Consider the following 21,981-nt stretch of genomic DNA (forward strand, 5'->3'; position numbering starts at 1 on the left):
TTAGAAAATGGGCAAATAGCTGGAAAACAATCCTTTGAATGTGGGTTTCTCATTATTGCTCTGCAGGAAAGAAGAAATGACAAAAACAGTGGTGTAACAAGTAATAAGGAAATAAAACCTAAAACTAAAAAAAAAATCATCCAGCTGTGAGCACTGAAATTTGTGATCCCAAATATAAAAACAAATGTTAATGAAGTGCAGCACTAAAATTTAGAACCATAATTGAATTACAATTATAAATATTATTTCCAAAACCCACCAACTTCTCAAACAATTGAGGTTTAAAAAGAATCTATGGGAGGATACCACACATACTGTACATAAAATAATTTGTTAATTTTTTCCAGATATTCCATGAAAATAGCCCTCATACAGAGAAATTGATAACCAATTGATTGTGTCACCACATAGTGCCCATAAAAAATCCACATAAACAATTGTCACTCCAATCTATAAACAACAATGCAAAAGCTGTAATAGTGCTTAAATAGAATCAGAGATCCACTTCCTTTTCTTGTCTTAGAGTGAAAATCTCTAGTTTCTGTAAAACCGGTAATTTATTCTGGGCTCCATATAGTGGGCAAATTTAATACTGCAGGCAGGACAAGCATATCCGGCTGGCGGAGACGCTGGTCGCTTAACCTGAGAGCTCCTGCAGTCTCATATTGATCAACACTCTAGAGCCGTCAGGGAGAGGAATCCCACTCACTGGAATTGACCGCTACACTCAATGGGCACCCAGGTGACATGTCCAAAAGGAGAAAACCATCCAAGCCGCCCCAGTGCCTGATGGGTTTTTCACCCAGCGGCAGGACCGAAAGGTGGGCAAGATGGTGCTGGCCCCAGCTACGGCAGCCCACTCTCAATTTGGCCCTATAGGCAATAGGCAAACATGGGGCAGAGAGCCAGATTGATGTAGGTGAGTTTTCTCCCCCTGCAACTCCCACCACCCGCAGTCCAGCAAAATCCAGGCAGTGCAAGGAGGAAGATGGGTACCCTCCAAGGTGGCACCATGCTCCCCCCTCAGGCTCCACACAGAGCACACAGGATGAGCCCTCCATTGACACTTGCTTTGCCATAGATCAGCCGATCTCAGAGCACACAATAAAAAAATATGCTTCTCTTCCTGAGGAGATTACTGGTAAATTACTTTTCTAACAGGTTTGCCTCACTAAATGAGACAGTTCAAATACATGCTCACAAGATCCTCCATTTAGAGTAGAAAATGGTGAATCTTTACACTGTGTACAATGACCTAGTTGATGCTTATACTGATCAAGAGAATGAGCTTCAACGCTTACAGAATAAAATTGCTGAAATGGGACACAGATGGCGAAAAAAAAATCTGACCGGGGTTATAACCCTCCCTGATTCTATCCACAATGAAAAAAGAAGTTTTGCCTATAGTTCTACTTTAAAATGTTTGCATATGCATTGAACAGAATGAAACACAAATACCATGATCATTTGTTTAACAAGGTTTGCCAGACAATATATATTCTTCATATATTACTTAATTGCATGGTTCATTAACCCCTTCCCAACCAGCCGCCGCAGTTATACTGCAGCAGGATGGCACTGCTGCGCAAGCCATCGTAGCTGTACGTCGGTTCTTTAAGATGCTGTAGCACACGCCTGCAGCGTGTGCCCGGAGCCGACACACGTGCCAGCTGGCACAATGACCGCCGGGCACCAGCGATCGATCAGAGCGAGAACCAGGATCTGTGTGTGTAAACACACAAATCCCGGTTCTGTCAGGGGAGAGGAGACAGATCTTGTGTTCCTACTAAGTAGGAACAACGATCTCTCTCCTCCTCTAGTCAGCCACATTCCCCCCACAGTTAGAACACATCTAAGGAACACATTTAACCCCTTTATTACCCTCTAGTGTTAACACCTTCCCTGCCAGTGACATTTATACAGTAATCAGTGGCTAGTTTTAGCTCTGATCGCTGAATAAGTGTCACCGATCCCAAAAAAGTGTCAAAAGTGTCCAATGTGTCCATTGTAATGTTGCAGTCCTGATAATCGCATATCACCACCATTACTAGTAAAAAAAATAATAATAATAATAATAAATAAAAATGCCATAAATCTATCCCCTATTTTGTTGACACTACAACTTTTGTGCAAACCAAGCTATATGCTTATTGTGATACATATCGGCCTAAACTGATGAAGACATTTTTTTTTCCGGATATTTATTATAGCAAAAACTACAAATTATTGTGTTTTTTTTAAAATTGTCTCTATTTTTTGCTTATATCACAAAAAATTAAAACCGCAGAGATGATCAAATACCACTAAAAGAAAGCTTTATTTGTGGGGGAAAAAAGGACATACATTTTGTTTGAGTACAACATCGCACAATTGTCAGTTAAAGCGATGCAGTGCTGTATCGCAAAAAAATGGCCTGGTCAGGAAGGGGGTAAATTATTCCAGGGCTGAAGTGATTAAAGTGAGCTTTTTATTTTAATGCATAGAATGCATTAAGATAAAAAAAACCTTGTGCTTTTACAACTCTTTTTTAATGTGGATTTCACATGACTGCAGCTCCCTGCCTAATTTTAAGAATTAGCAAGTGTAGTTGCCTACAACTGTGTTAACATTGTGGTAATGCAGACTTCCTATGGTCACTACACATGTCCTTATTTATGGTCCTAAACTTCCTGGAAGCCCCGAAACTAAAGCTGGCCATACATGAGAGTTTTTATTTTTTTGTTCAAACATCGTGCAGAAAATACAGACAGGGCAGTTGAACAGAAGTTGATTGGTGGATCGACTTCTATTCAACCTCAGTGAACAGAAATTCAGCCAGTCTCTGCTCAATCAGCTGAATTTTAATCCATGTATGGCCAGCTTTAGAAAATGAATGTATGCAAATATGTGCTTGGTCCTACACCTTCTTGATGCTTTGTGTCAATCAGGCCATCTAAAGCCCCATACACACTATCAGATTTTCTGCTGATTTTTTCCTTCAGATTTACCAAAACCATATAATATGAGGTCAAACCTTAGGAGTTTCAATGTGTATGCAATCAGGCAGGCACTTCCACTACATGGTTTTGGTAAATCTGAAGACAAAAATCAGCAGACAATCTGATAGTGTGTATGGGCTTTTACACTTTGTTGCACCAGTAGAGAACTTTAGAAGGTGGTAAGGCTAAGATTCCTGATAAAAGTTAATAAATGTATATTACCACAGATTTCAAAATTGCGGAGGGCACAATGTAGTTAGTTTGCATTGACACAAATACATTTTCAGGCTTGTCATGTTTGTCTTGAAGGACGTAACCCTAGGAAGCTGATAAAAACAAACATTTTAATTATTGCATTTTATTAAATTACGGAAGGTACACTTAATGATGAAAACTTGAGTCATAACCTTTCTTTAGCCCAGGTTCATACTGAGCCACGGGAATGAAGCCGTGCAAGTTCAGCTGAACTTGCACAATTTCACTCCCACATGTCAGTCCTCATTTTGGCTGTGATTTCACAGACATCTGTGCGGGTTTCTGCACAGATGTCAATGGAAATCCTATAAAAAAAAAAATATATAATCTACTTTTTGAGATTGGTGTGGCGCCACAAATGCTGCATCACACTGATTAGGATGGTGCCATTGTCGGCAATTACTGCTGATTTGACATGTTAAATCACGAAATAAATGCAATAAATGTGAACCAGGGCTAAGAACACAATGGTTCACAATCTGTATGCTATGTCAATAATTCAGATTAGCAGCATTAATATTCTTGAAAGTCATTGTAGCACTGACCCCAGACCATTACCTTCTTGTCTGCTTCTCCGTCTAGGGATTCCCGTGGTAGATGGCCCAAAGAAATGTGGAAACTGACACTGAATCTTCTTTTGGGTTATTTATTTGAAACAGAATCTTTCAATAAGGGTAGAGAGTTAGGAGTGAGTTTGGGTACTTTAGACTGCATAAACTAAAGGAAGTCCTTATAGAAAATCCAGGGAATAAAGACCGTTTCACAACTGGATTTTACAACCCCCGGATAGACCTCCTCTCACTAGGCCTAGCAGCCGGCAGGGTGTTTGACAAAGTCTCTGCCACAGACTTAAGATGTACACTTGAGCATTACTGAGGTATATGGACAAATTTGCAAAGCTATCATATGGTACCAGTATCTCTCAGCCGATCCAGCGATATCGTATGAGTGTTGATCCAGGTTGCATCCTTCAACTAAGCCTCCAGGCTCCTTCAGAGAAGCCAGCCTTGTGCACGGCCTTCTCCTGAAGAGTCCTTCCTTGGGGTTTTCCAGTTGCTGGGCCTCTCCCTTCGTATGAGACGGCGCCGGACCACCTTTGGATCAATAGGTCCTAAAATACATTCAGGCCTGTCCATGCAGTTGCGTTGCCTTGGGTCAGCCAGCCCAGAGACTTGGAATGCATGGTTCTGCACCCCAGGCCATGAGGGCCATGGGGCTGGGTCAGGAGGACCACCAGAACCAAACAGACAGAAAACAATCTCCGGAACCCCGAAGCACGTGATGTTGGTACCTTAAATACCAGCCCCCAGAATGCACAGCAGGAGAAAACTCCCACTGGGCTGGTTCCGAGGGAATAGTGGCATTCAATACACCCATCTAGACTGCATTTCCAACCTTGCCGGCGGTGACAGCGACACCTGCGGTCAAGGAGAACCCAATGCAACCCAGCTGGACTGGCACTGAAACCAGAAATTTAGAAAATTAACCCCAAAACCCAACTGTGGTTTCAGCAAAATTAACTTTGAAAAAAACATAGCGCCTGCTCATCAGGAGCCAGCGCTACATCATAAATAATTTTAATGAGATTTTGAGGCAAGTCTGTCAACTAACTAGCCAGATGATGCATACTAGTGTTCAAGGATGTATTGAGTCATACCTGGTTTAAAAATTTAAACCATTAAAACTACTGAATTAAATTTTTACTGATGTATCCCCTATAAAATAATCCAGCTCAGGGCTCAAGTCCTGTGGGAATGCATAGGAACGGTGTTCCTGCACTTTTTCCACAGCAGGAACTCAGTTCCAAGCAACCACATTGTGCAATTCACATATGTGTCCTGTCACCTTAATTCTGGGACAATACAGCATCCCGGATTGAAATGAGGACACACAGCCATGAGTCCCTAACTGTTTGACATGACTGGACACTGACTTTCAGTAGGCAGATATAGTGATCAGAGAACCTTGCTGATGGGTACATTACAGGTATCTGGTGTTTTATCTAAACGTAAGGGGCCAGGAGCTGCAGCTCCAATAGCCCCTTCGTTAATCTGGCCCTGGTCAGTGATGATTTGGGGAGCCGTGTCATCTGCTGGTGATTATCCACTGTGCTTTGTCAAGTCCAAAGTCAGCGCAGCCCTCTACCAGGAAATTAAAGAGCACTTCATGCTTCGCTCTGCTTACCAGCTTTATGGAGATGCTGATTTCATTTTCCAGTAGGATTTGGTACTTGCCCACACTGCCAAAAGTACCAATACTTGGTTTGATGATCATGGTATCACTGTTTGATTGGCCAGCAAACTCACCTGACCTAAACCCCATTGAGAATCTGTGGGGTATTGTCAAAAGGAAGATGAGAGATATCAGACCCAACAATACAGATGAGCTGAAGGCTATCAAAGCAAACTGGGCTTCCATACCACCTCAGCAGTGCCACAGGCTGATCACCTCCATGCCATGCCGCATTCATGCAGTAATTCACGCAAAAGGAGCCCTGACCGAGTATTGAGTGCATAATATACTGTACATGGACATACTTTCAAAATGAATGGATTAGATTTTAATCCATTCATTTTGAAAGTATGTCCATGTACAGTATATTATGCACTCAATACTCGGTCAGGGCTCCTTTTGCGTGAATTATTGCATGAATGCGGCATGGCATGGAGGTGATCAGCCTGTGGCACTGCTGAGGTGGTATGGAAGCCCAGTTTGCTTTGATAGCCTTCAGCTCATCTGTATTGTTGGGTCTGATATCTCTGATACGCACTGAATCACACGTGAATTCACATCCGTGTTATAATGTGAACCCAGGTATACGGTGGCATTTGTAAAGAAAGTGAGGGGTTTGGGTGGGGAAGATAGGATCCATGCTTATAGAGGGAGTGTAAGAGGATTTATGCTAGAATGGTTAGGCAAAATCTGTCCTCTTCCTCACTTACTATTGACCCCTGAATGTTTCCTCATCTACTACTGATCCTGAATTCTTTTCAGTATCATTTTGTGTCACTATTGCAATTTGAGAGAACTGAACCCCCCTTCCCTCTTAGACAACAAATATGTACAGCCATTCTGTAGCTGGCTGCTATGTTATAGTGCTGTGAGGATCCCTGGTCAGAGTGGCAGTGCAACTGCAGTAGCCAGCTACACACTGTTCTGTAAGAAACTCCAATGTCAGCTATGTGGGGAGGAGGAGATCTGCTAACTGTTCCCAGGCTGTGTGCAGTGCAGGAATGGGAGAAGGAGCTCAGCTGAGTGCCCTGTCTTGCAGCCCCATACACTGCTATTCTGGTCCCTGTACTCTGCCATGCTGACTCCTGTAAGCTTCCCTACAAAAAATGTCCTCTGAGAAATGCCCTACTAACTGCTGACCCTATCCACTGCCCTGCTGACCAGATGCTTATCTGAGCATGCAGTCTGGCAGGTCAGGAAAGGGAGCACCTTGCCCCCATGTTGACGGGGACAAGGGCCTCTTCCCCACAACCCTGAGCTGTGGTTGTCGGGGCCTGCGGGTGGGGTGCTTATTGAAATCTGGAAGCCCCATTTAACAAGGGGGCCTCCAGATCCCGTCCCCCTCCTGAAATGTAAAAAAAAAAAAAACAAGAGTCGGTTTTGACAAATCCTTTGTTAAAAAAGACAACCTGAGCTGTCACCTCCCCAAGATGTCTTCATCCTCGACACTGGTTACTCGCTAAAAACAAAATATGGCTGATCCTCTAAGGCTGTCTTCCTCCGTTGTGTTATCGCCTGTTGTTTGGCATCCCTTATATAGCCATGGTGAGGAGGGGGGAGGATGTGTATCCCCTAGCATGGCTCCTCCTGTCTCTGAACAGATTTTCTTTGTGAGGAGAAGTGCACTGCTTTCTGAGAAAAGACATGTTCTGAACTTCTCCAATCTCTGCTACACCTCCCTACTCATTATCTGCACACCAGTACACAGGCACAGCCCCCCTCACCTGCATTACCACTTCCTGTGTCTGTGAGCTACTGGGGCACTACAAGTCCCAGCATGCCAGGAGATGAGGCAGCAGTGTGTTCCATCAGGCTGATTTTTGGGTAAAAAATGCTGGTGTTTGTATACTGTGTGTCTGTGTTTTGTGTTTTGTGTGTGTGTGTATGTATGCTGTGTATATGTATACCGTCCTTATGGATGTGTGACTGTGTGTATCCTGTGCACGTGTGTGTCTGTGTGTATATACTGTGCATGTGTGTGTGTATACTGTGCATGCATGTGTCTGTGTTAGGGATGAGCTTTGAGTTCGAGTCAAACTCATGTTCGAACCCTGCCATGTGAACAATTTGGGGTGTTCGCAGCAAATTCGAAAAGCCGCAGAACACCCTGTACAAGTCTATGGGAGAAATCTAAAGTGCTAATTTTAAAGGCTAATATGTCCTAAAAAGTGTTTGGGGACCTGGTTCGGGAGCAGTGATTTTAATAATGCTTAAAGTGAAACAATAAAAGTGTAATATTCCTTTAAATTTCGTACCTGAGGGGTGTCTATAGTATGCCTGTAAAGGGGTGCATGTTTCCCGTGTTTAGAACTGTCCCTGCACAAAGTTTAATTTCTGCAGGAAAAAAAGTCATTTAAAATCACTCGCGGCTATAATGAATTGTCGGCTCCCGTAATACAGAGAACAGTCATTGAAATTCATTGATAAAAATTTTTAAAAAATCGTGGGGTTCCCCCAAATTCAATTACCAGGCCCTTCAGGTCTGGTATGGATATTAAGGGGAACCCTGCATCAAATTTTTGAAAAAAATGGCGTGGAGTTACCCTAAAAATCCATACCAGACCCTTTATCCGAGCACGCAACCTGGCAGGCCGCAGGAAAAGAGGGGGGGGACGAGAGAGCACCCCCAAACCTTACCAGGCCACATGCCCTCAACATTGGGAGGATGCTTTGGGGGTCACAGACCCCTCAAAGCACCTTGTCCCCATGTTGATGAGGACAAGGGCCTCATCCCCACAACCCTAGCTGGTGGTTGTGGGGGTGTGCAGGCGGGGAGGCTTATCAGAATGTGTAAACCCCCTTTAACAAGGGGACCCCCAGATCCCACCCCCCCCTGTTTGAAATGGTAAGGGGGTACAAATGTACCCCTACCATTTCACAAAGAAAGTGTAAAAGAATGTTAAAAAAGACAAACGCTCTTTTGAAAAAGTCCTTTATTAAAAATAAAAAATAAATAAATAAAAAGCGTTGGTAATCCACTCTTGCTATCCAGCGACAGATGATCATCTCTCCAGCGTCCAGCAATGGCGGATCTCATCCAGCAACGGGTGATTTCTCCCTCCAGCGCAGCGCAGTCCATTGATCCATCCTGTATCCACTGGCGGAGACACTGCAGGGATCCCGGCAGCCTGACATTTCTTATATGAGGAGGATGGGGCCACCCGTCACCTGCCCCCGCCCCCTCTGACGCAAGTGGGGAAGCCTGGCTTCCCCAATGACGTGAGGGTGACCCCGCCCCCCTCTGATGTAACGGAAACCTGCGAAAAGGTACCAGTTACTTACCACCGGTAACTGTATTTCTGGGAAATCTTCCAGGACGGCACACCTGAGAGATGAGAGGCTCCTCCCTACAGGAAACACAATCAATCGACAGCTGTTTTAAGTCCCCACCCTTCCCCTTGATCCTCAGTTTGTAGAGAAGTAACTCCTGAACCAGGTTCACAAGGGAAATCATTCCTCATAGGTACTCACCTTCTAGTGTTCTAGAATTTTCCCTCCTCCAACGGGCGGGAAGTAGGCCTGCCGTCCTGGAAGATTTCCCAGAAATACAGTTACCGGTAAGTAACTGGTACCTTTCTCAAGTCATCTTCCAGGACGGCACACCTGAGAGGATAAACAAGTACTTCAGGCCTACCTTAGGGTGGGGCCACTGCAAGACCCTCTTGGCGAACCTTGGTTCTGCAGTGAGCTTTACCTCCACTCCATACGCTCATATGCTTGATGAAGGCATCTTAGCTGGATCATGCGGCTGATCTGCAGGTCTGCTCCACAGATGTTCCTGCCTTTTCCGCTTCAGATGCAGTATCTAGGCGAAATGGGCTCTTAAAAACGGAATCAGAAAACATGTTAAACTTGTAGGTTAGCAATGTTGCCTATCTCACACATCTAACAACAATGGCCTATTGTGCCTGTAGGTGCTACTTAGAACCCCTAAAAAGATAAATAAGAGACCTGTGTAAGACAAGGACACTACATTAATCAATAAGAGGGTCTGTCTTAACACTACCCTGTTGAGGGAAATAAAACTGCAACTGTTCCTTTTTTATCTTTATGTCAGCAAAAGACTAAAGGGAAGCCTACTTAAGGGAAATAGATTAACAGAAGCTTGAACCCTGGGATTAAGGCATGCCCAATCTATGTCCTTACTTACGCCTGAGAGCCTACTTCAGGAGATTAAAGTCCCTAGCAGGAGTAGACTACCCATATTGCTACGTCTAGTTTTGCTAAAAGGGCGAAATGAAGGCCATGCACCGAGCCGAAACCTATTCGATCGGGTATACATCTTTATACTCCATCCTCAGGCCCTAATACTCCTCTGAACAGAACTCTCCAAGTTCTTACTAAGCAGGGCGATTCATTATCCCCTTTCTCCAGTGTCCCATAACCCTACAGGGCTTCAACCCTAGGAAATGGCTCTGGCATCCCTGAATGTAAGTGGTCAAGGTTTTCTGACATGTGGCATCTGCAGCCCGAACTCCTGGCCCCTCCATGGAAAAGAAGGCTGAAATACAAAAAGGTGATACATGTATTATTAATATCACAAATAAAATGATCATAGATTGTGGGCACGGCACAATAGATTTAGACAGAAAGGACACAAGCATAGACAACAATGTTGTCTGCCTGAGGCCGCGTACACACGCGGGGACTGTTCGCTCAACTCTGTTCAGCGGACAGTCCGCTCGTGTGTGGGCTTTCAGCGGACAGTTTCAGCGGACAGTCTGCTGAACAAAGTTTTTCGGAAATTCCGAAAAACTGTCCGCTGAAACTTTGTTTCAGCGAACAGTCCCCTCGTGTGTAGGCTTGTTCGTCAAACTAAGTTCCGCGCATGCTCAGAAAGGATTTACACGCCGAAGTTTGCATTGCAGTGTATAGGACGTCGTTTTCTAGTCCCGTCGTACGTGCCGTTCACGTCATCGCGCACGGTTTCAGCGGACTGTTCGTTCGTCGTGTGTGGGCAAGTCCGTCCATGCTAATTTTGAGCGGACTGTCCGCTGAAACTGTTTGACGGACAAAGTTGGGCGAACAGTCCCCGCGTGTGTACGCGGCCTGAGTGTGACTAGCTAAACCAATATATCAAATATGGGAAGAGACCCAAATCTGAACCTCATTGTAGACAAACAGTCCTCACAGTCTGGTTTTCTGATGTGCTGCCAAGACGTAAAAACATTAAGACTCAAGCAAACCCTAAATGCTGCGCATTTCTTTAGTGCAGCTAGCTAGGTCATAACTGATATATAAATACAGAAAGGACAGGAACCCCCTTTACTGTTGTGTTTTACCTATGTACAGAAAAACAAGGCTATAAATATAAAGACAGAAAGACCCAAACTTCTATGTTGTGTATTTCTGACAAACCACCAAATACAGTTATAGGATTAATATGAACACCAACTCCCGTGTTGTGCATTTCTGCTATGCCACAGGGAAAAATATGGAACACAAGACAATCCTTTCTGTCATGCACTTCTGTAGTGTAGTTCAGATAGAACCAACACTGAGAAAGGACACAAGCAACCTGCAGCATTGTGTTTTTCTGAAACAGAAAGCACCAACAAGCTTCAATCTTGAGTATTTCTGCTGTGCAACAACATAAAAGCAGACACTGAGGAAAAAGACAGACAGCCTTTACAGCTGCAGTCTTTCTGGTCTGCTGCAAAATAAAACAATAACGCCATGATGAGTATTCCTGCTGTGTAGCAAAACCTCAATCAGAAGGGACAGATAAGTTTAGGGTTCCCACACCCGTGCGACCCAACCTGCGACTTGGGACTGCAAGACGCATGAGAAGTCATATACTATGGCTTCCAATGGGTACCATTTGTGTCTGTGCGACACCAGCAGTCCCTGATTCCTGGATCCACAGACCTCAAGATTACACAGGTCGCAGGGAAAAAAAAAATTGCAATTTTTAGGTCGAACAAGTAAGGGGTCCCCAATGCTGTGACTCCCTGGAGGATTGCAGCCAACAAACCCCTGCTGTGTATCCCTAAGATGCAGAAAGGTAGATCCATGAGAAACACTGCTCACTGCTGTGCCTGATAAGGCAGTAAATATAGGACATACAGGACACAAACATTAAATCTTTGTGTATGTCTGATGTGTAGCAATATACCAATACTGAGCAGAGATGCCACCATCCTCAATGTGTCTCTCCGCTGAGCAGCAAAAACAAAATCAGAAAAAGACAAGCAATCTTCACTGATGTGTCCTTTCTGATATGTAGCCAATAAGGCAGTATATGCAAGACATAAAGGACAGACAACCTTCAATCTTGTATATGTCTGATGTGCAACAATATAACAATTCTGAATAGAGATAGCACATCCATATTGAAGCGATTTGGCTTTGCGACTCAACATGTCAAATCGCATGGCTAAAATCAGCACAACACCACTATGTGGTGCTACATGGATTACCAAAGGCAGTATACAGTGGTGTGAAAAAGTGTTTGCCCCCTTCCTCATTTCCTGTTCCTTTGCATGTTTGTCACACTTAAGTGTTTCGGAACATCAAACCAGTTTAAACAATAGTCAAGGACAACACAAGTAAACACAAAATGCAATTTGTAAATGAAGGTGTTTATTATTAAAGGTGAAAAAAAATCCAAACCATCATGGCCCTGTGTGAAAAAGTGATTGCCCCCTAAACCTAATAACTGGTTGGGCCACCCTTAGCAGCAACAACTGCAACCAAGCGTTTGCGATAACGTGCAATGAGGCTTTTACAGCGTCCTGGAGGAATTTTGGCCCACTCATCTTTGCAGAATTGTCCTAATTCAGTTACATTAGAGGGTTTTTGAGCATGATCGGCCTTTTTAAGGTCATACCACAACATCTCAATAGGATTCAGGTCAGGACTTTGGCTAGGCCACTCCAAAGTCTTCATTTTGTTTTTCTTCAGCCATTCGGTGGTGGACTTGCTGGTGTGTTTAGGATCATTGTCCTGCTGCAGAACCCAAGTTCGTTTCAGCTTGAGTACACGAACAGATGGTCGGACATTCTCCTTCAGGATCTCTTGGTAGACAGCAGAATTCATAGTTCCTTTTATCACGGCAAGTCTTCCAGGTCCTGAAGCAGCAAAACAGCCCCAGACCATCACACTACCACCACCATATTTTACTGTTGGTATAATGTTCTTTTTATGAAATGCAGTGTTCCTTCTACGCCAGATATACATGGACACACACCTTCCAAAGAGTTCCACTTTTGTCTCATCGGTCCACAGAATGTTGTCCCAAAAGTCTTGGGGATCATCAAGATGTGTTGTGGAGAAATTGAGACGAGCTTTGATGTTCTTTTTGCTCAGCAGTGGTTTTCTCCTTGGAACTCTGCCATGCAGGCCATTTTTGCCCAGTCTTTTCCTGATGATGGAGGCATGAACGCTGACCTTAACTGAGGCAAGTGAGGCCTGCAGTTCCTTGGACGTTGTTGTGGGGTCTTTTGTGACCTCTTGGATGAGTCGTCGCTGCGCTCTTGGGGTAATTTTGGGCGGCCGGCCACTCCTGGGAAGGTTCACCACTGTTCCATGTCTTCGCCATTTGTGGATAATGGCTCTGACTGTGGTTCGCTGGATTCCCAAAGCTTTGGGAATCCAGCGAACCACAGTCAGAGCCATTATCCACAAATGGCGAAGACATGGAACAGTGGTGAACCTTCCCAGGAGTGGCCGGCCGCCCAAAATTACCCCAAGAGCGCAGCGACGACTCATCCAAGAGGTCACAAAAGACCCCACAACAACGTCCAAGGAACTGCAGGCCTCACTTGCCTCAGTTAAGGTCAGCGTTCATGCCTCCATCATCAGGAAAAGACTGGGCAAAAATGGCCTGCATGGCAGAGTTCCAAGGAGAAAACCACTGCTGAGCAAAAAGAACATCAAAGCTCGTCTCAATTTCTCCACAACACATCTTGATGATCCCCAAGACTTTTGGGACAACATTCTGTGGACCGATGAGACAAAAGTGGAACTCTTTGGAAGGTGTGTGTCCATGTATATCTGGCGTAGAAGGAACACTGCATTTCATAAAAAGAACATTATACCAACAGTAAAATATGGTGGTGGTAGTGTGATGGTCTGGGGCTGTTTTGCTGCTTCAGGACCTGGAAGACTTGCCGTGATAAAAGGAACTATGAATTCTGCTGTCTACCAAGAGATCCTGAAGGAGAATGTCCGACCATCTGTTCGTGTACTCAAGCTGAAACGAACTTGGGTTCTGCAGCAGGACAATGATCCTAAACACACCAGCAAGTCCACCACCGAATGGCTGAAGAAAAACAAAATGAAGACTTTGGAGTGGCCTAGCCAAAGTCCTGACCTGAATCCTATTGAGATGTTGTGGTATGACCTTAAAAAGGCCGATCATGCTCAAAAACCCTCTAATGTAACTGAATTAGGACAATTCTGCAAAGATGAGTGGGCCAAAATTCCTCCAGGACGCTGTAAAAGCCTCATTGCACGTTATCGCAAACGCTTGGTTGCAGTTGTTGCTGCTAAGGGTGGCCCAACCAGTTATTAGGTTTAGGGGGCAATCACTTTTTCACACAGGGCCATGATGGTTTGGATTTTTTTTCACCTTTAATAATAAACACCTTCATTTACAAATTGCATTTTGTGTTTACTTGTGTTGTCCTTGACTATTGTTTAAACTGGTTTGATGTTCCGAAACACTTAAGTGTGACAAACATGCAAAGGAACAGGAAATGAGGAAGGGGGCAAACACTTTTTCACACCACTGTATCTGATGTGCAACAATAAAACACTATGAATAGAGATAGCACATCCATATTGAAATGATTTGTCATGCGACTCAACATGTCAAATCGCATGTTTAAACTCGGCAGCCATTGCCGTTAATAGCACTGTCTGAATCAGCACAACGCCACGCAAATCAGGACCATCAGACTTCACTGCTGCCTTTCTGATAAGTAACCAACAAGGCAGTAAAACAGGACACAAAGCCCCACAGACAGGCCTCAATCTTGTGTATGTCTGATGTGCAGCAATATAACCATTATGAGCAGAGATGTCACCAGACTCAATGATGTGCATTTCTGCTGTGCAGCACAAAACCAGAAAGTACAGACCACCTTCACTGCTGTATTTTTCTGATCTGTAGCCAAACAAAGCAGTACCTTTAGTATATAAAGGACAGCAAACAAGCTTCCGTGCAGTGCATTTCTGATGTACAGCAATATAGCCCTTATGAGCAGAGATGTCACAAATCTCAATGTGTATTTCTGCTGTGCCACAAAAACATCCCAGCAAGGACAAACTTTCACTACTGAGGTCTACTGGTGTGCAGCCAATGAGGAGTCATGGTCTATCCCTTTATGAAATAACCAACAGGCAATTTATTTCATAGGCATAGCCTGGGCTGTAGATACTAAACCTCACCACCAGTGAAGGAACAAATCCTAAAATGGTTGGACACCCTACTATTAGTAGTTTTCCTACCTTACCTCCATAGACTGAGCAAACGCTAGCCAGCACATATCCAGGTGGTGCTGATTAGCAACTAAAGTCTCAAATGAGCCCAGCCCTAGAGACCAATTTAAGACAGCCTCTAGAAGAGGTGGTTACCAGTTTAGCCTGGGGGGGGGGGGGGGGGGGTAAATAGCTATTTGCAGGCTTCAAACAAGCAATTATGTAGCTCTTGCGTAGGTTTGCACAGAAAATCCTCAATTAAAAGGATGTAGGAAGCGATCTATGGTGAATCGCCTTTAGATCTGCCACTGAGTGGATTGTAGCCCAAACCAATAAAAAAAGTTTCTTCTTACCTCCTACACTAAAATATAACCACAGTGTAAACGTGGAGTGGGAGGTTGGAGCTTATGAAAGTTAACTATAGCAAGCAACCCCCAAAAGGAGGATCTGTCACAAGGGAACCCCTACTGTGCCACACAGTAGCTTGGTCTCTGCCCATCCTTGAATGTTAGGTCAGCTTTTAAACATTGTGAAGCAACTTCAGATTCCTAGCAGCTGGGTTAATAGGGCCGGTAACCTAGTGCACCTGCTGACCAGGGGAGCTTCTGAATCCACCAAACACTGCCCAATTAATCACTTGTTCAGTGGTATACCTGGCCTGTAAGTAACTTTGTATCTACCAGGTCCCCTCTGTACGCCATATTCATCCCTACTAATGTACCACAACTGGGCATGTAGGGAGAGGCTGGCAACCTACTGCTGCGATAACCACAGTGTCTCTGCTGTAAGAGGGAGCTGTGGCTGGTGGTTTTAGCAGTGGTGTCTGCGCTATTTGTATCCCGACCCCAGGTTCTGCACTGCACCAGTCAGTATATACACGGGGAAGGGGGAGCAATGGCCTACCTACCTCTTTCTCATCTGAGGTGGTTTAGGCACACTCGTTCCTCTGCACCACCTGTCCACCATACAGCTTCTCTGATGTAAGAGGGAGCTGCAGCTGGTGTTTTTAGCAGAAGCTTAAGGGCTATTTGAATCCAGACCCCAGGGGAGATCTCAAATGCCCAGAAACCCTCTGGCTGGAATTGGGGATTTTGCAGCTAAATTCCCACAGCAAAAGGAAAGTACTCACCGTTGTCGTCTTCCTCTTTTTGCCACAGCCAGCGGGCTTGCTTTTCCATCCTTATGGTCCACACGCAAAGAGGATAGCCGCCAAAGTGTCCCCCCCCCCAACTGCTGTCCCCATAGGGAGGTGCCAGGTTAGGCTGTGTCCTGCACTGTACCAGTCAGTCTATATACATGGGGGGGGGGGGGGAATGCCTTCCATTCCTCATTCCCATCTTCCCATCTGAGGTGGTTAAGTCAGACATCCACCGTAGTAAACTGGTGCCTCCTTGCTCTAGAGAAAGGAGGATGTGGGCGCCTGCTCCTACTGACTCTCAGCCTTCCCTCCTGGGTAAGAACGCCGCCGCCATTTTCCCAAAGTTTGAAAATGACGCGGGTGCTTGTTGCCACGCCCTCTCCGGCAGCCCACGCGAGCTACCGGGGACCCAGGAGTCGGGGACATGATCCCCCTGGAAAGAACCGATGGCCAGCACCCCCGTCTGAACAGCCACCTGTACAGGTAAGGAGGGGAGACAGGATAATGGCCCCTGAAGTTCTGGGTACACCACTGTACCCAGGGCCCTTCAGCTCTCAGGGGGGCTCTTCCAATTTCTGCTGCCCCCCCTGAGGAAAAGATAGGGGAACCCCACAGGAAGGACAAGAATATCCTACCAGACCCAGAGGCTTCCCAGGCTTGTGGTCCGGCTCCCAGGGGGGAGACCACCAGCCCCAGGCTTCGGGTCATTTGGAAAAAAACAAACAGTTTCGCTGTGTAGGGAGAAACACAATCAAAAAACTAAGGATCAAGGGGAAGGGTGGGGACTTAAAACAGCTGTCAATTGATTGTGTTTCCTGTAGGGAGGAGCCTCTCATCTCTCAGGTGTGCCGTCCTGGAAGATGACTTGAGAAAAACTGCCGTTTTTAAAACTTTGTTTTGCATTGATACATGTCCCCTGGGGCAGGACCCAGGTCCCCAAACACTTTTTAGGACAGTTACTTGCATATTAGCCTTTAAAATTAGCACTTTAGATTTCTCCCATAAACTTGTACAGGATGTTCTGCGGCTTTTCGAATTTGTCGCGAACACCCCAAATTGTTCACTGTTTGCCGAACAGGTGAACAGGCAATGTTCGAGTCGAACATGAGTTTGACTCGAGCTCGAAGCTCATCCCTAATGCAGACACACGCATGCACAGTATACACAGACACACATGCACAGTATATACACACATGCACAGGATACACACAGTCACACATACATGTGTGTATACTGTGCCTGCGTGTGTGCGTATACTGTGCATGCATGTGTGCGTATACTGTGCATGCGTGTGTGTGTGTACTGTGTATTTGTGTGTCTGTGTGTGTACTGCGCATGTGTGTACTGCGCATGCGGTTGTGTACTGTGTGTGTGCATGTGTGTGTGTATGCTGTATGCTGTATGATCCATGTGTACCCACTGACATTCAACAGAAGTCAATCTAACAATCCTGTGACCATGAAAAATGCCCTTGTTGCCATTCAGAGGCAGCTGAATGGTTAACTGCTGAGCTCGACCTCGGATCAGGCAGCAGGGCAGGTCTGGGTACACACCTGTGCAGTGAAAACATGGTACACATCAAGCATGGCTTTTATTCACATGACCCACTGCCCTATCTGAGGCCAACCACAGCAATTCACTATTCTGCTGGCTGTACGACTGCACATGCGCAGTGCAGAGCCTGCAACATGTGGATTTTTTTTAAAAGGCTTTTCCCACCAGCTGCCTAACACACCAAGCACTAATGTGCAAAGGTGTGTGTAAGGGGAAACTGATGGAAGGCGGTACACTGGGGGCTGTGGTATAGGATGGCACACTGGGGGCTGTGGCATAGGGTGGGACTCTGCAGACTGTGATGTATAGGGAGAATGTTGACAGAAACAAGAATTGACTCAAATACGTATACATAAGTAGAAAGTAGAAAATTTGGAATGTTTACAGAATAAAAATGGCGGAATTTTAGACAGACATGTATATGAATTGAAATTGTCAATACAAAAATTTATGATATTGTCTTATAGTTAACCCAACATGTTTCGGAGTTTTAATCTCCTTCTTCGGGGGTACATAAAAGAATCAATTATGTATCTAGAATGTATTAACAAATAATTTAGATATGTTTACACAAGAATAGTAACATCTCAAACAATTTATAAGACAACTTTCGCCACAATTGATCAGCGCTGTTAAATCTGTATTTATAGAGATTTTTTTGTATCAGAAGAATAGTAACATTCATTAATAATAATAATAATAATAATATGAATATGTGTATAGCACACATATTTACAAGATTGCTAAGACTTTCATATGCAACACATTCCACATAAAGTATTAAAAACAAAAACATAGCAGAGGTATGTCTGAGATATGCTTGTCTATAGTGTCTAGCCCTTAGGCATGAGGTTATTTGTTGACAGGGGGTCTAACAAACCCGGTATAGCATCAACACCCAAAACTGCTGGAGTCGAGTGGAGGCAGAGCCCTGTAAGTAAAGGTATAAAGATGTGTGTATAGTTGTTATGATTTATCGGAAAGTAATACATTTCCATACATAAGATATTGCATTCCAGCATCGTACCTCATGATGGTTAAATTAATATTCACTCATTCGGGTGGATGTAACAGCTCAGAAATAGGTGGCCACTGAAAAAGATATATTCAAAAAGTGTATCAATATAATGGCCATCTGATTAATTGAGACTTCCTGAATATCCAGGAAAAAATAAATAAATAAAAACAATGAACGTATACAATCAATCAGTTCTAGCACTTGGAGCTAGCTAATTTGAATAAATTAACCACATGGAAAACAACATCCTGTGAATATTGGTCTAATTGTGGAAAAGTGATGTATAGCTATATAAATTTGCAATATAATTAATGTCCACAAGATGGCATATATGTAAATAATAATCATAGGGGTGATTTATAGGTAAATTTAAGCAAACTAATATGTATATGCACTTTAAAAACAAATATGACTATGAATAAAGTTAATTGCTAATACCAAAGCTAGGATTGATGAATTGATTCAGTGAGTATATATGGACTGTTGATCATATAAACTTCAAGAGAAAATACATGACCAAACTAGGATTAATTACTAGTGTCAGGGCTGGAGAGGATCAAGAGACGTCCAAAGCAACCATGGACAGACAGAACAGTCAGAAAAAGGGCCAGATTATTGAGCATAAGCATACTTTAGACCGGACAGGCAATCATATAGGAGTACACTCTGGCACTTAACCCGATGGTGAGTGTCAGTTTGTGCTGACCAGAGCTTCATTTTTGTAATACATCCCCACCAATCACGGATACAGCCGATTAAAATCAGCTGCGACCGAGAACTGGGTGGGAGGTATGGGACCATTGCATCACTCATCGGCTCCCTGAGCCAAGCATGCGACGCCCCCATCCCTTCCGCTCATGCGCATCCCTTCTGCTTCCCCTCGACTCCAGCAGTTTTGGGTTTTGATGCTATAGAGGGTTTGTTAGGCCAACTGTCAGCAAATAACCTCATGCCTAAGGGCTAGACACTATAGACATATCTGGGACATACTTCTGCGCTATGTTTTTGGTTTTAATACTTTACGTGGAATGTGTTGCATATGATAGTCTTAGCAATCTTGTCAGTATATGTGTGCTATAGACATATTCATATTATTATTAATGCACGTTACTATTATTGTGTGTATACATATCTAAATTATTTGTTAATACATTCTAGATACATAATTGATTCTCTTATGTACCCCCGAAGAAGGAGATGGAAACTCAGAAACATGTTGGGTGAACTATAAGACAATATCATCAATTTTTGTATTGACTGTTTCAATTCATATGCATTTCTGTCTAACATTCAGTCATTCTTATTCTGTATCTCTTACTATATGTATTCATTAATAAAACATTTATAATTTTCTACTTATATGTATTTGAGTGCCTTAAAAGTCCAGTTAGGGGTGAATCCTTGTTTCTGTCTAGTTACCTTGGATATGGCACATTTCAGAGACACTTTCCAACAACAATACATTGTATAGGGAGAATGTTGGGACTTTTATGTAAGGGAGGACTGGCGCTCATCTTGACTGCTGTACTCTATATGTTGTTTTATTTGTTACTTACTCCTGTCCCCTGTACTATGTACATTATACTGTACATAGACCTGACCAATGTGTTCAATGTCTTAACAGTTGCTTGTTTTAATAACGTTCTTCTGTAAGGTTGCCTCAGTAAGACAAAAATATCATTTTTCTTTGTGTGCATAAAAAATATATATATTGTAAAATTTTATTTTAAAAACAAATGATCCTGACTGAGATTTGTGTGTCTGCGAAATTATCAGTTGCAAGGCAGTCGGTAGAATTTTATGGGTACAAGTTCTGTGGTATGTTTTACATTGTATACAGCAGGTGCAGAGTCTGTTCAATCCTCCTTTAAGACTCTCCCACTGGCCATGCCCATTGTTTGCCATGGTGCACTATGCATGCCGCAGATTATCATCTCCCTGGTAGGGGTCCCAGTGCAATATTTTGATATTGATAAGGTGGAACTGCCCATAAGAGGCTCCTGGTGCCTTTACTGGGTCACCAGCTCTAAGCCCTTGTACACACGGTCAGAGAATCCTTCGGAATGCGTCTTATCGGACCGTGTTGTCGGATAATCTGACTGTGTGTGGTATGCATCGTACTGATTCCGTCGGAATATCCGTCGGACCAAGTTTTCCAACTTGCTGGAAATATTTTCTGACAAACTGGTCTGATCGGACTTACTCCGATCATGTGTAGCCTACTCCGACGGACAAGGTGCCAAGCATGCTCACATTCAAATTCCGACACGGAAGTGCTCGTTCAGGTAAAACTACTGCTCGTAAGCTATATAGCACATTCATCACGCTGCAATGTTAAAAATTCTTTAGTCAAGCACATTCTCTTGTTCTTTACAATGCTGCAAGAACAAACTTCTTTTGATGCTCATAGTTACCCACACATAGTTACCCACACTTCTCCCGAACGGATTTCATTACTAGACAAAATGTGAACAACAAAAAAAAAACAAATAACAAATGACATGTATTTTCAGCATGTTACATAGCTCCAAGTTACATTACATTTCCACAAGCATAGTACAAGTAGATAGACATAACCCCAAAGATGATTGCACTTGAGCTATTCTGGATAAATTGTGGGGAGCCAGTTGCTGGGCGGAAATCTTATCCGTGAAAAGGTTGATTGTGCTGTGTTGGATGTTTATGGCCCTTGTCAAGGACCTAAGGTGATACACAGTGAATGCAGTAAGGCCATCTAGGTCTAGGATGACCTCTAGCGTGGTCCTTCTCGAACAACTCCTTCAGACTAGGGGTCTTAATATTCCTGAATCAGGACTTGGGGGGTGCAAGAGTAATGCTAGTCCAAAATGGTCCATTATTGAAGGATGGAATGTGATACGACTGAGGGCAGAGACGAGCCCATGGGGAGTATGGTTAGCTAGGGTCATTTTAGAGTTGTGCATCAGACTATGAGTGCAAAAGTTGAGGATAGATCGACCTCAGATAACCTAGTGTTCTGAATAGGAGGTTTAACTTGTGGAAAAGCTGAACATACAAGTCGTAGTAGGGAAGCTGCGTGAGAGTGAGACTGTGGTTGTCAGTAGAAGTTAGGGGGTGGAAGGAAGGGAGGGTTAAGGGAACAAAGAAGAGAGGGAAGGGGGGGAGGGGAAAGGGAAGGTGAGGTGGGAAAGGGCAGGAAGGATGCGGTGTAGGATAAGGATGGGAAGAAGAATGGAAAGAGAGAAAGAAGGGGGGGGGGGGAGGAGAAGGAGAGGAGATGGGAAGGGGCTAGAAAGAAAAAAGGGAGGGGGGTCTCTGGCTTGCCCCCGCTGTTAGGTGAGGGAGAGATAAAACCTAATCAAGGAGTTAGATGGAAGATTTCTAGTAGGATGACATAAGGGATA

This window comes from Lithobates pipiens, unplaced genomic scaffold, assembly GCF_037356315.1.
Source record: "Lithobates pipiens isolate NorthernLeopardFrog02 unplaced genomic scaffold, aLitPip1_a1.2 Scaffold_8, whole genome shotgun sequence".
NCBI lineage: Eukaryota > Metazoa > Chordata > Amphibia > Anura > Ranidae > Lithobates > Lithobates pipiens.